The sequence below is a fragment of the Bos mutus genome, chromosome 5 (genome assembly GCF_027580195.1).
Source record: "Bos mutus isolate GX-2022 chromosome 5, NWIPB_WYAK_1.1, whole genome shotgun sequence".
Taxonomy (NCBI): Eukaryota; Metazoa; Chordata; class Mammalia; order Artiodactyla; family Bovidae; genus Bos; species Bos mutus.
Genome location: NC_091621.1, coordinates 13,830,845 through 13,844,483, shown reverse-complemented (window position 1 = coordinate 13,844,483; position 13,639 = coordinate 13,830,845). Strand labels below are relative to the sequence as shown.

The 13,639-nt window shown below is 42.4% G+C and overlaps 1 protein-coding gene across 4 annotated transcripts in view; it reads left to right on the top strand.

Annotated features, from left to right (window-relative positions):
- ELK3 (ETS transcription factor ELK3) overlaps positions 1-13,639 on the top strand; it is a 69,860-nt gene that overhangs the window by 12,523 nt on the left and 43,698 nt on the right. The window lies entirely within an intron of this gene.

Here is a 13,639-nt window from a genome sequence, read left to right as displayed (position 1 = left end):
TGAGGGAATTGATGGGAAAAGCGCACTGTCCAGAGTTCTAATTAGCAGAGTTTATGACATGACTTTTGTTTAATTCAACATGTTTTCTCCCCCCTCCCCACCCCGCCGCCCCTTTTTTTCTCTCTTATGTTTCCACTGGGTGGTGCTGCAGGAATTCCTACCTTTTGCCTTGAATCTACCCTTCCCAGAAAGACGCCTCTAAAGTATAATAGGAGGAAGTCCGTCCTGATTTAGAAAGATTTTACAGTTTCAACACAATAGTGGAGTTTGGAGGATGCTCTGGCAGGAAATGTCTCAGTTTCTGGATGTGGAAAAACCACCATCATGTTGTATCATGCAGAAGTGTTCTGACTGCACTCTGTATATCCTTGTGGAGTGTATACGCAACTTACTATTTAGCACAGAGGAGCTTTCAACTTTACTTGAAAGGTTATAGTTTCATCCTAGTAGAAGTGGCATGTGAGATTTCCTTTGTTTTTGATTTTCGTAAAAGTAGGTAACTAAACATTTTCTGCCTTCTACATAGTTCACAGATTAAAAGAAAATATATCTCTCTGAAGGCTTTATTTGAAGCTGAAGGTATTCCATTTTTATTTTAAAGATCATTTAGACAGCATATTGATCAAAAGGATATCTTAGATTTTTATTTTTGAAATACTCTTCATCAAAGAAAAGTAGTTTGTAGTTTGCTAACCCTGTATGGAGCAGGGTTAGGGTTGGTCTTACTTAAAAAGTTGAAACAGAGAAATTAACATTCTTCCCTGAGATCATGCAACTCCTCAAGGCCATGACTATGATCAGAATTTATATGTTCTGACATCCAGTGTTTCTCCTTGCACACAGGATTAAATTTTATTAACAGTACAGAAATTTAGGGAAAAGATTTTTCCATTCAAAGGCCTATGAAATATAAGAATCAGGGGGTAGTGTGGAAGAAAAGTACCCACTGGAAATTAGGGAGCTCGTTAAATTGAAGCTCAAACTTAAGAACACTTAGCAAGGTTTTAAGTAAGTTTTACTCAATGCAAAACACCTTTTTTATTTTATATGCATGTCATGAGACACCATGAGATCCCACGTATTGCTTTCTTAGAACCTGAAACAGGGATTCCCCAGAGATGTTGGTTTTTAAAGAAAGTATTTTTAGCCTCTGCTGGGTGCTCACCAAGTCTGGTAGGTCACATCTTTTTAGTGGGGTCCCCAGCCTGCCCCTATTCTCAGTGATGTGTTTCTCATGAGTCATATCATTGTTAAATGAAATGCATGCAGGTTTGGGGCTCTGCTTGGGGGGCAGGTGAGATCACCTACCTTTCATTTCCCATGTTCCTCCTGATCCACCCATCTAGCGCGTGAGTACACACCAAACGGGAGGATGTCTTTCCTATTGAGAAAGAACTAGATAATAGAAGGCACAGCTTCTTATCATCAAGAAGCAACTTTGGTTATTTAGCATTGGATGAAGCTGCTGCGTATTAAAACCAATAGTAGATGTTTTAAAAAGGGGGAACTTTTTTTTGTATGTTTTTAAATGATGGGATGGGTTCAAACTTTCTTAGAACCAGTTGGAACAACTGGAGTTACAGAAGCAAAACCAGACATGAACAAGGAAACTTCTTGATTTGATGTCTCATGGGAATGTTAACTATATTTCCTTCTGTGTTAAAATGGGGCGTTTCTCTTAGTAGCTATAAGGTGTGCATATAAGAAATGAAACCTCTGCTGGGAGAACTGTGTGTGGTGATTAAGAAGCTGGACTCAGAATCCAGGTGCACCTGGATCCAAGTCTCTGTTTTCTCATAATACTCCTGTGGCTGGAGCATCTTATTCTACCTCATTAAATCATGGGTATCCAATTTAGACAACGTAGTAAATGCATAGTAAATGCTCGTCACATGCTAACATTAAAAAAAAAATGCTCTTTAAAGAAGAAATTGTGTTTTTTTTTGTAGAAGCCCTATTCTTGAAAATTCCATGGACACAGTATTGCTGGTGGTGGGGAAAGATATAGCTAACATTTCCTTTAGAATGGGGCTCTCTGAGATTTATAAATTATCTTTAGGATCTAAATATATCTTTTTTCCCCCACTAGAGAATGTTAGATTCTCAAAAAGGGTCCATAGACCAAACACAGGAGGAAGATACTGCCCTGGAGATGAGTGTGTGTATGTGTGTGTGTGTGTATCTATTCTCTCGGTATATTAACAATCGTATGTTTTAGGTTGACTATAAGAGATTGCTGGTATTTGACTATTTTCAACCCATGAAAACAATATCATATGGTTCAACCTAATAGCTGTATGGTTAAGAACATAATTTGAAATAGCATCATAATGAGAAGTTATAATGAGGGATGATTATAATTTATTTTCATATGTTACTTATCAAAGCCTCAAAAGTCAGAATTCATCTGACAGCCTTGGACTGCTAGTAATCATCCTGATATACAACAACTTCTGCTGTGTACAGTACTATCCAGCGGTCTTAAATTTTCACTGGGGACTTAGTGGTAGTTTGATTACCTTGAATGAATCATTTTTCTAGCTCCATATGACTTTTGATCCAAATGACTACTGTTAGGAGAATTTGCTTAGTACTTTTTTTCCATGTTGAATTCATACGGTTAATTACTCTGGGGAAGGGAAAAAAGTCTCGGTGAGTTTCCTTGGGCAATAAGCATAGCAGTGTTCTTTCAGAAAGCAGAGTTTGGCCGTTGTGTTGAGGGTTAAAACAGAGCTGACACACAGGCAAAATGAAACCAGAGCTGCAATTACAAAGTGGGACAGATGTAGGAGGCCAGGTTTCCTGTGGCCCATTTTCCAGTTTCCTGCCTACAACCTGCAGAAGAGGAAGCTGAATGTTACCAAGTATGAGAGCTGGAGGGAGATGTGCTTCAAGCCAGAATTAAGATCCTCGAAAACAACGCAGACAACAAACACAATTGCAAAGAAAGCGAAGGTTCAGGTTTTAGTCCAAAAGTGTCCGGGAAGGAGCAATTCATCTGTTTAAAGAAAAGGCATTGTCAGCAGAGCCTGGGCTTTGTGAGACTCTATGGAGGGACCTGGGGAGGGACCCAGGTTGTGGGAACCTCTGATTTTTTATAGCCCTACTTATCTTTCAAGATGTGGTCTGGTTTTTTAATACTGTTGGTTACCTGAAAAGATTTTCTCTTCAGTGCCCAGGACTTCTGAGTCTGTTTTTTGGGGCATGTTGATATACAAGGGAGGGAGATGTGGTTAACCAATTGGCTATAATGAGCTACAGCCTCACTTTGGGAGGGTTGGGTGACCAGTTGGCCACTTTGATCTAGCAGGCTTGTGTTCCCTTAACTGCCCAATAAAATTATGTCTAATGTTTTCAAAGAAGAGATTAAATGGAGATGTGTATATATGTGGGGGACTAAAGATCATACACTATTTGTGTGGCTACCTGATTGTAAGCCATGTGGGGACATGCCAGAGAAGTGGGCAAGTCCATCTTTCTTCCAAGAAAAAAGGAGAAAAATAAAATTCTTCTATGTCTGGGCTCTTTAGCAGGTGATAGAAGAGTCTCTGAAATCAGATATTACAGTCCCTATCTTAAGGGGAAAGAAATTGAGATTCATGATACTTTTTTATTGAATGCCCATTGTTTACCAGGTGCTGTGCTGGAATTGCTGGATGACACTGATGTAGTGACTATCATTGTTCGGTTGCTCAGTCATGTCCAACTGTCTTGTGAGACGTGGACTGGAGCCCACCAAGCTCCTCTGTCCATGGCATTTCCCAGGCGAGAATACTGGAGTGGGTTGCCATATCCTCCTCCAGGGGATCTGATGGCCAACAAGAAATAGCTCCATTGGTGGGAGGCTTGTTCAAGGCTTCACAGAAGGCACGGATGCAGGCAGCATGTAAGCCCCGGGGAAGGCTCACGATGTCCGGGGCACTGTGCTGAGCTTTTTCTATATACCATCTCATTCAGATCAACCCATTTGTTTCTTTCAGGTGCAGAGAAATAGGTGGGTGCTTCTGGGACAGCCAGTTATTCTATTTATTTATTTTTTAACCCTGCGGATTGATCACCATCTCTTCTGGCACAGGAAGAACAAACTCAGTACCAGGAATATTAGGAAGTTTGGAGATCTTGCCAAATTTAGAGACCCAAGTGGTATCCATCCATGCCAGGCAACCTAGAGTGAGAACAGGCCCTTTCTTATCTGCATGTGGGCCTAGTCTGAAAATGTGGGGTGAGCTAGGACTGGATGTGCAGTGGTGGGGCTGGGTGGGGTAGGAAATGATGGGACATGGCTTGAATATACAAATGCGGCAGAAAGTAGAATGGCTGGAACCTACTTTCCCAGCTGGAGTTAATGTAGCCATCCATTTACTTTTCCAAAGGAAATTCACCCTATAAAAGTCGCCAACAAACCAACTGAGTTGCTTCCCGTATGTCCACAGACAACACAGAGTTGTTCAGAAGGAAAGAGGAGTGGATTATGTGCACAGTAAACAGCAGGTGTTGTTATTATAGTGGCCATCAGTGACTTCCCCAGAAAAAATCTTTCTCTGTGCTCAGAATGATTTGAAAAACGCTGTGAACTGTAAAAGGTATTAAAAAAAAAAAGGCGGAGCGATGACTGCTTTCCCTCTTTTCTTGCTCACTCTGCTCTTTAAGGGGCCCTTCCTAGGTGGTGCTAGTGTCAATGCAGGAGACCTGGGTTCTGTCCCTGGGTCGGGAAAATCCCCTGGAGGAGGGCACGGCAACCTACTCCAGTATTCTTGTCTGGAGAATCCCATGGACAGAGGAGCCTGGTAGGCTATAGAGTTATAAAGAGTTGTACATGACTGAAGGAACTTAGCTCACACACACTGCTCTTAAAGCACGGACAATCTGCAGATAGTCACAGAATGAATGAGAATATAAACATTTTTAATAAATAAAAAGAGCCTCAAGGGACATGAATTTAGTCTCGCAGATTAGCATTTTTTTGCATACAGTGGTTGACAAGAATTAAAATGTCTTTTGAAAATACATGTCAATAATCTTAGTTTCACCTTCTAAAAAATAATATAAAAAAGATTTCCATTTGTGTTGCTCAGTTACCAAATATTAATCCTTATTTACTTAATGCCCTAAAATTATTCTGTGCCAAGTTACTGCTGACCTCAAATAGTACAAATTGTTGTTTTCCAGTTCCCTGACTTAAATACAGGTTTTTGTTTTTGTTTTAATGGAATGGTTTCTGACATTTCTCTACAGAAACACTTAGTAGATATTCTGGGCAGAGGAATTGAAATTCAGAGAATTTTCGGTACTGAGTGTTGAAGTTTCATCCTGACTTCTCTAACTATGCAAGTTTTAACAAGTAAAAAGATGTGAACTTGCTGAACACCTACTTTGTTTATTTCTTTCACCCGAGTTTTTCTCTTTTCCTTGGGCTCTCTCATTTCTAACTGGTTTTTTCTAAGTTGGCTAAAAGTTCTCTAGTTCCTACAATATATAAGCTTTACAAAGACAATTTTTCTGAACTCTCTAAACTCCAACTCAGGGTAGCTTAAAAAAATGAAACTAGAAACATGCAAAGAGAAGCGTTAGGTTGCCACAGATAGGAAGAAGAGCAAATAAGTGGGTATTTCAGCTTCTAAGAGTGGAAGCAGAAACCTCAGGCTTTGCTTTCAGATTCGGTGCAGCTCTGTCTCACGTTAGGATGTTTGGCGCCACCTTGTGGCAGAATGACTGCCATCAAGGAGAGGAGCACAGCTTCTCAGGAGGAGGCAGCCTGAGAAGGAGTGGGGGCAGGGCTAAATTTTGGGAGGTGTGGTGCTGAAGCTTAGAACAATTTGCAGAAATCCTCTTTGTACAGACCCCCACAAATTATAAATACAAAATCACTCGAGCCCCTAGACTTGTGCAAAGTGATGGTCCCTGAGGCATTAGCTTCACCAGGAGCCCTCTGGTGCAGGGTGACAAGGTGATGCTGGTGGTCATGGGTTGGGATGGACTCTCCTGGCAGCCTGGCCGCTGCTGGAGGCTTGGTGGTGTTTGAAGGAACACAGTAACCTCTGCTACTGGATGGACTTAGCTATTATTTTGCTTGAGGTATAGTTGATTTACAACATTAGTTTCCAGTGTACAGCAGAGTGATTAAACATTTCATAGGTTAAACTCCATTTGTAGTTATTATGAAATATTGGCTATATTACCTGTGCTGTACAACCCATCCTTGTAGCTCATTTGTTTTACTGACGGTTGTTCAGCAGTCAGTTGCGATTCTGGGGCTTCCATGAGAGGGAGTAGGTTCATGTCCTTCTACTCCATTACCTTGTCTCCGCCCCATGCTTATTTAATGCACAGTAGTCTGTGGTCCTATCTTATCCCTTCCTCCTTGCCCCTCCCTATTGGTAACCACTGGTTTCTACCTATGGGTCTTGGGTGGGCTTTGTTTTTCAGGCATGTGTTGGAGGTTGTCTCTGGGCAGGTTACATGGCCGTCTCATCCAGGACTCCACACTGATTCTTGCTTTGGACTTTAGCCATCACTGGCTGCTTCCACCCCTGCCCTGCCTATGGTGCAGAACTTCTGCCTCTCTCCTTTTTATTTCAGTTCAGTTGCTTAGTTGTGTCCAACTCTTTGCAACCCCAGGGACTGCAGCACGCCAGGTCTCCTTGTTCATCACCGACTCCTGGAGTTTACTCAAACTCATGTCCATAGAGTCGGTGATGCCATCCAACCATCTCATCCTCTCTCATACCCTTCTCCTCCCGCCTTCTATCTTTCCCAGCATCAGGGTCTTTTCAAATGTGTCAGTTCTTCGCATCAGGTGGCCAAAGTATTGGAATTTCAGCTTCAGCGTCAGTCCTTACAATGAAATTCAGGATTGATCTCCTTCAGAATGGACTGGTTGGATCTCCCTGCAGTCCAAGGGGACTCTCAAGAGTCTTCTCCAACACCACAGTTCAAAAGCATCAATTCTTTGGCGCTCAGGTTTCCTTATAGTCCAACTCTCGCATCCATACATGACTACTGGAAAAACCATAGCTTTGACTAGATGGACCTTTGTTGGCAAAGTAATGTCTCTGCTTTTTAATGTGCTGTCTAGGTTGGTCATAACTTTTCTTCTAAGGAGCAAATGTCTTTTAATTTCATGGCCATAGTCACCATCTGCAGTGATTTTGGAGCCCCCCAAAATAAAGTCTGTCACTGTTTCCATTGTTTCCCCATCTATTTGCCATGAAGTGATGGGACCAGATGACACGATTTTAGTTTTCTGAATGTTGAGTTTTAAGCCAGCTTTTTCACTCTCCTCTTTCACTTTCATCAAGAAGCTCTTTAGTTCTTCTTCACTTTCTGCCATAAGGGTGGTGTCATCTGCATATCTGAGGTTATTGATATTTCTCCCGGCAATCTTGATTACAGCTTGTGCTTCATCCAGCCCAGCGTTTCTCATGATGTACTCTTATTCTTTCCTCTTACCTTTTTCTTTTTGAAGGTGAAAGAGTGATCTTTTCTTGCCTTCCACCCCCTAGAACTTCAAATGCTCTCCTACGGCAAGACTTTCTCCTGATGACACAACTCCATGAATTATACATCTGTACCAGAACCTGGTTTTTATGACCCAACAGAAGCTAAATGTTAACAAGGAAAGGGGAGAAATCACGGGCGCGGTCCTCTGAACAGAACTCTAGCTCTACGCTTTTGAAGGAGGGGTGTTGATCAAATCCTCTCACCCTTTTCAGATTTTGCGCACCCTTTTGTTCAAGGGTCTGCTCAAGCTTAGTCCTCTAGCAAGCCTTCTCCAGTAGCCTGCTCCCAGTCCTGATCCTGATGCGAGTTCCTTGCTCTTGGTGGGAGGCAGTGTAACAGTGGTTAAGGGCACAGACTGAGGCCTGTACTAACCTCAGTCTTACTCATTCATTTATTTGACAAAGTGGGCAGAGGGAGGCACCATCGGTGACGAGAGTGATCAGTATATTCAGTCTATAGCCTCCTTCTCTTTGAGACTCCCTCCAGATGAAAGAGTGAATCAAGGATACTATTTGTGTTCTTTAAAGACAAAAAGAGTTGAAAACACAGAATGAGGGTGGAAAGTGACTGCTCAGAGTCTGCCTAAATGTCCCTCCCTCCCTCTCTGTGCCACGGACAAGCTTTTCACGCTTGGTCCACCTCCACCGTGAGCAGCCCGGGGAATGCTCCCCAGTTGGGCTCCGTCTTCACAGGCAGTGTCATCATGGCTGTCCCTTGGATCGTCGTTTTAGAGCCCTTCTTCTACCTCTTTTGGAGCCAATGGTTCTTGTCTCCTTAACTCCCTTCCCTGCTCCAGGGGCACAAGATAGATCAAGGCAGAACTAGTCCCAAGGGAGGTGTGAACACCCAAGGGCTGTCTTTGCTAGAGAAACAACTTGGAAGCTTCAGGATAAGCATTTTACACCAGGGTTTCTTAAGCTGAAGGCAGCAGACAAGTGTTCAGGGATCTGAGTTTTCTGCCAGAAGTTTTGAAAATCTGTTTTTTGACTTTTAAAAATATTGACATATAGTTGATTAATAATGTGTTAGTTTCAGGTGCACAACAATGTGATTCATTATATATATATTCTTTTTCAGATTCTTTTCCATTATAGATTATTACAAGATAGTGAATATAGTTCCCTGTGCTATAAAGTAGGTCTTTGTTATTTATTTTATATATAGTAGTGTGTATCTGTTGATGTTTTTTCATCTTTTGATGATAGTCTTTTTAAAAACCCACATAAACATATTCTGCTGCTGCTGCTGCTAAGTCACTTCAGTCGTGTCCGAATCTGGGACACCCCATAGATGGCAGCCCACTAGGCTGCCCCGTCCCTGGGATTCTCCAGGCAAGAACACTGGAGTGGGTTGCCATTTCCTTCTCCAATGCATGAAAGTGAAAAGTGAAAGTGAAGTCTCTCAGTTCTGTTCGACCCCTAGCGACCCCATGGACTGCAGCCCACCAGCCTCCTCCGTCCATGAGATTCTCCAGGCAAGAGTACTGGAGTGGGGTGCCATTGCCTTCTCCGTCACCTTATAAACAACAGTCACCAAAGAGCTGGAAGATTCTTCCTGGATATCAGTGCCTATTGTGGAATCATTGCCTAATGAACAAAGAACCAAGATGGATATAGTATCTAAATGATGCCTTTGAGCTAGGTGAAGGCCAAATATCCTCACAACATGATTTATGAAGAAGTGTCTGTTGCTTAAAAAATAATAGTAAACTTTGGAATAACACTATGTACCAAGTGTAGTTCAAGTGCGTTCTTAGTAACTCATGTAATCCTTGCAACAGCCCTATAAGGGAGACACTTTTATCATCATCATCTCCATTTTCCTTATGAGGTCATTGAGGCACAGAAAGGTTAAGTAACTTAACCAAAGTCCCACAGCCAAATAGGACTGGTACTTAGATTTGAACCCAGATAGTCTGGCTCTGAATCTGCTCTTCCTCACTGTGTAGCCTTCTAAGTAGACAGAAGCAGTTCACCCTCTCATCTGCTGCAAGTTGTAGAAAATAATTATGCTTCCACAAAAAACTGTGCATTGTCTAGACTCTGATCTCCTCTGGAGGATGTGATTCTGGTTTTATGGAAGGTATTTTACAATCTACTAATTAGAGATAGCTGATAACAAAAATAATTGTTGTCTGTAGGTATGCAAATTCTCTCCTGTCTTGTAGAGTTCAGTTGACTCCCCTGTCACCCCTGTTTGTGCATTCATTTCAGTATTCCTAATTTATAAATGCCTTTATTATTCAGATTCTTTTTTGAACTTGTTAGAACACCTGCCAAGTTCCCTGGTTGACTAATGAGTAAAATAAAATCTTTAACATGTCTTCATTTTATATCTGTAGGAGAGCCACGATTTTAACCCATTTTGAAAATTATTTTTTAACAAAGGTATTTCTCAGTTCTTAGCTTCTCAATCAGGCCTTCCATGACCTTCTGCTCACACACCCCAGGCTCCCACCTCCTTAACCTGCTCTGGTTGCCTTTCCCTGTAACACTGTTTTTCCAAAATATTGTGTTGTAATAGTCATATGTTTGTTGTTTTTGGCCTGTCTTCTCCCATTAGAATGTAAGATTCATGAAGACAGAGATCTTCATCTCCTTTGTCTCTGATGTGCCCCAAATACCCAGAGAGTGTCTTGGCATAAAATGGATACTCAAAAAAAATTGAAAAAGGTAGAGAGAGAATTGAGTCTCTCTCCTCTTTGTAGGGTATAATTGTATAAACACATCTTACTCAAAATACCTTACATGGCTATAACTTCTGTGTTGGTTGTCTCTCAACCAAGTATCCTGTGTCATATGTAAGATTAATTGTTAATTTGCATAGGGTGGGAGCGATCAGCTGGTTGTATAAGAACTATAAACCTTGAGGCACTTATATCCATTTTTCTTCTTAATATTGAAGGCAGACTATAATAAGATATTTAGTGAAGATGATTTGCCCACATGAAGACCTATTAATTTTTTGCCTCCTGCTCCTTCCAAAGGAGGGATGTGTATTATTCAGATTTGACAAACTGATTTAAATGATCTAACTATCCTCCACCATGGCAATATCTAGGCTATAAATTACAAAGGAGAAGGAACAGCTGGGGCAAATAGCAGGTAGCTCTGTTCTCTGGAGAGGCCTGGAAGAGGCCTTGTCAGCTGCTGTGACCATGGTCTTGGGTTAGTTCCAGTAGAAGTGCTGAGAGAGAAACCATCTGCAGTGGGCGGCAGGGTCGAGATGCGGTCAGGGATGGTACAGAGAGGACCTGATACGGAGGGCACCTCTTCCTGCAAGAGCAGTGATGCTTTCACAGTGGATCCTCCTAAACATAAAAGTGCAGTGCTTAATGTTCACATTAAGCATGGCATTATGAGCACTGTAAAATTTAAAGACTCTTTCAATCAATAAAAATTTAACCTTGAAAAAAGAGGAAAAAGAAAAATAAGAATAGAATCATGTGCTTTCTGTGAAATTAAAAATAATTTAAAAACCATCAATGATTTTGCAGCTATCAAATTATTTTATGAGATTTTAAGATTTCTAAGGATTGTGTGTTCATGTTAAACATTACATTTTATCAACTCTTGGAAAAAGAAAAGAATGGCATTATCCTACCTGATAAAATTTTATCCATTCAAAATAAGGCATGGGGCAGGGGAGGAAGAGTAACATTTTCTACTCAGCTTAAAGTTTGATTTGGGAAATTTTTTTTAAAGAAAATTATAGCATTAGCATTTCTTTCATGTATTCTACATATTTTAAGTGGAGAGTTGTGGGAAGTCAGCTAAATGAGGCTAGGCTGATGAGACATATTACGTTAAAGCAGACCCCCGCTTGTATAATAATGTATCAAACATAAATGTCAAGTATCAGTCCCTTCTTGAACTTTTTATTTAGTAAGAGCCACAGGATGCTGCCTGAATTACATACATTCTTCATAATGGCAGCCAGATACACTGGACTTGATTGTACCTTCATGTTAAGACATAGGACTTTATTAAGGATTCTAGGCATCAAGGAATTAATTATTTTTAAAAACACTAAAAATAATTTTTTTTTTGGTGAGAGGTATATTAATTTTGCTAATATGTGTTGGTGGTTGGGGGGAGAGTGTGTTCCCCAGTCATGTGTTAGACTCTTTCCTTTGCCTGTGTCCTTGAGGGGGCAAAGTTTGTGGCTGGCAAAGGTGTGAAGCATGACTGTGTGTGAAAACACTTGTGTAAATGATGACACTGAATCATAGTTACTAAGGTTGGAACTAAAATCAAGGAAACGCTGAGCATCTTAGTGGTGGGAACCACAGTGGTGAGATCAGTTGCTGACCCGCCCACCCCAAGCCCTACCGTGTGCCCACTGCCCCGCATATACTCAGCCACTTCCATCACCAGAGAGGGTGGCAAGGGTGGAGTCCACAGTGGCCGTGGGGGGCCCACTGCCTCCCAGCGTGACTTCTGCCAAGTGTAGAAGTGGGTGACAGATGTTTGTAGATGTGATAAGCTCGTTTGGCAATGTTTTTGAGACTCATCTCTGAGGCATGTGTGGCTGGATTTCTCACAGCAAAGACTTGTGTGACGGCACATTCAGTGAAGCTGGCGGATCCACCGGCATGGAGTGGCTGAAGGGCTGGAGAAGGAGAATGGGGCTGTCAGAGGCGGGTTTGTCGTGCTTTAGGCAGGAGTGGCTAGATGGCTTAGTCACCTCCAGTGTAGCCCTGCCACTCGCATCAACCCTCTGAGGAATCCTCCCACCCTCAGCGGTAGCCTGGGTCCGACACCTCCATGTGGGAGAGTGACGGGGGAGGAAGGGGACATTCCTCAACCCACCCAGCCTCACCAAAGCTCTGAGTGTGTGTGGGGGGCAGCTCTGTGATTCCTGGCGCTCAGCTTGTGCCTCTCCTTGGCCCAGCTCATCAGTTCTGGAAATCTGGCAGGGCCCTGATGAGGGTGTCCTTGTCCTTACCCTGTGCTCCTCTGCCCTTTCACTTTCCTCTCTTGTATCTCCCCTTTCTTTCCCTCTTTCCTCCTTTTACCTTTGCTGTAGGCCATGCCATAGCACCCATGGTCATTTATGTGGCCCACTTGTAACCCTCAGAGTAAAGACAGGATTGGCCAATCCCCCTGCATAACATGCTTTTTCATGCCTAGACATACCTCATGATTATAAATGTAAGTTTACAGTGTAAAGATATCATACCCCAGCAAAGAGAGTTTTTTTAGACTAAGACATTGTAATAGTCAGCTCTTGCTGCTATAATACTGCATAACAAACAGACTGAGAGTCACTGGTATACAGCAACATTTATTTTTCTCATTGGTTGACCTCAGGGACACTGCTTCAGACTGTGATTTGTGGGACTTGGCTCCAGGCTTTGGGTCGAGCTCAGATTGGCTCCACATGTCTCATTTTTGCGCCACAGCTTCACAGTAGTAACAGGAACACAAGAGGAAAAGTGCAAACATAGGAAGCCTCTTAGGCCTCAGCTGAGAAATGGCACATCGCCATTTCTGCTCATCATTCCATTGGCCAAATCGAATAACGTGGCCATCCCCAAATATCAGTGGGATGGGGGAAAAGTACTCTACCCATTCTGGGCACTGCTGCATGGCCACTTGAAAGGGAGAAGTGAAAGACTGAGAACATTTATCCGGTCTGCTGTACAGTAGGTCCTCATCGTTTATGCCTGGGACACATGGCTCCAATACACACGGTTGGAATGCCATGGAAAGGGATTCCAGGAAGCACAAGAAGCTCTGAGGAGTCCTGGTTGGTAGAAGCACTAAGTGTGAAACACATGGAGATGTTTACATTGTCCTCCTGTTCCATCTGAACATTATGGCTCATATCAGAGATGGGGGAGGTGTGAGTGGCTAGAGCCACCGACCCAGGAATCCCTTCCATCCAGACCTCCACACCCACTGGCAGCCTTCTACCCTTTGGAGCAGGTTCCTCCGAGCATCCACTTTAAAATTTTAGAGATATTTGAAAGCTTACTGTCTGAAGGGTTTGGGTGAGAAAACACTGAAGAATTTGAGACAACTGTTAGCAATTCTTAGTGCCAATGATGGGGGAAAAGTTGTGGTCCGTCCTCAAATAATCAGAAGCTCATATTCAGAGTTGGAGCTGGCGGGCTGCTGTATGTGTTTACGAGACT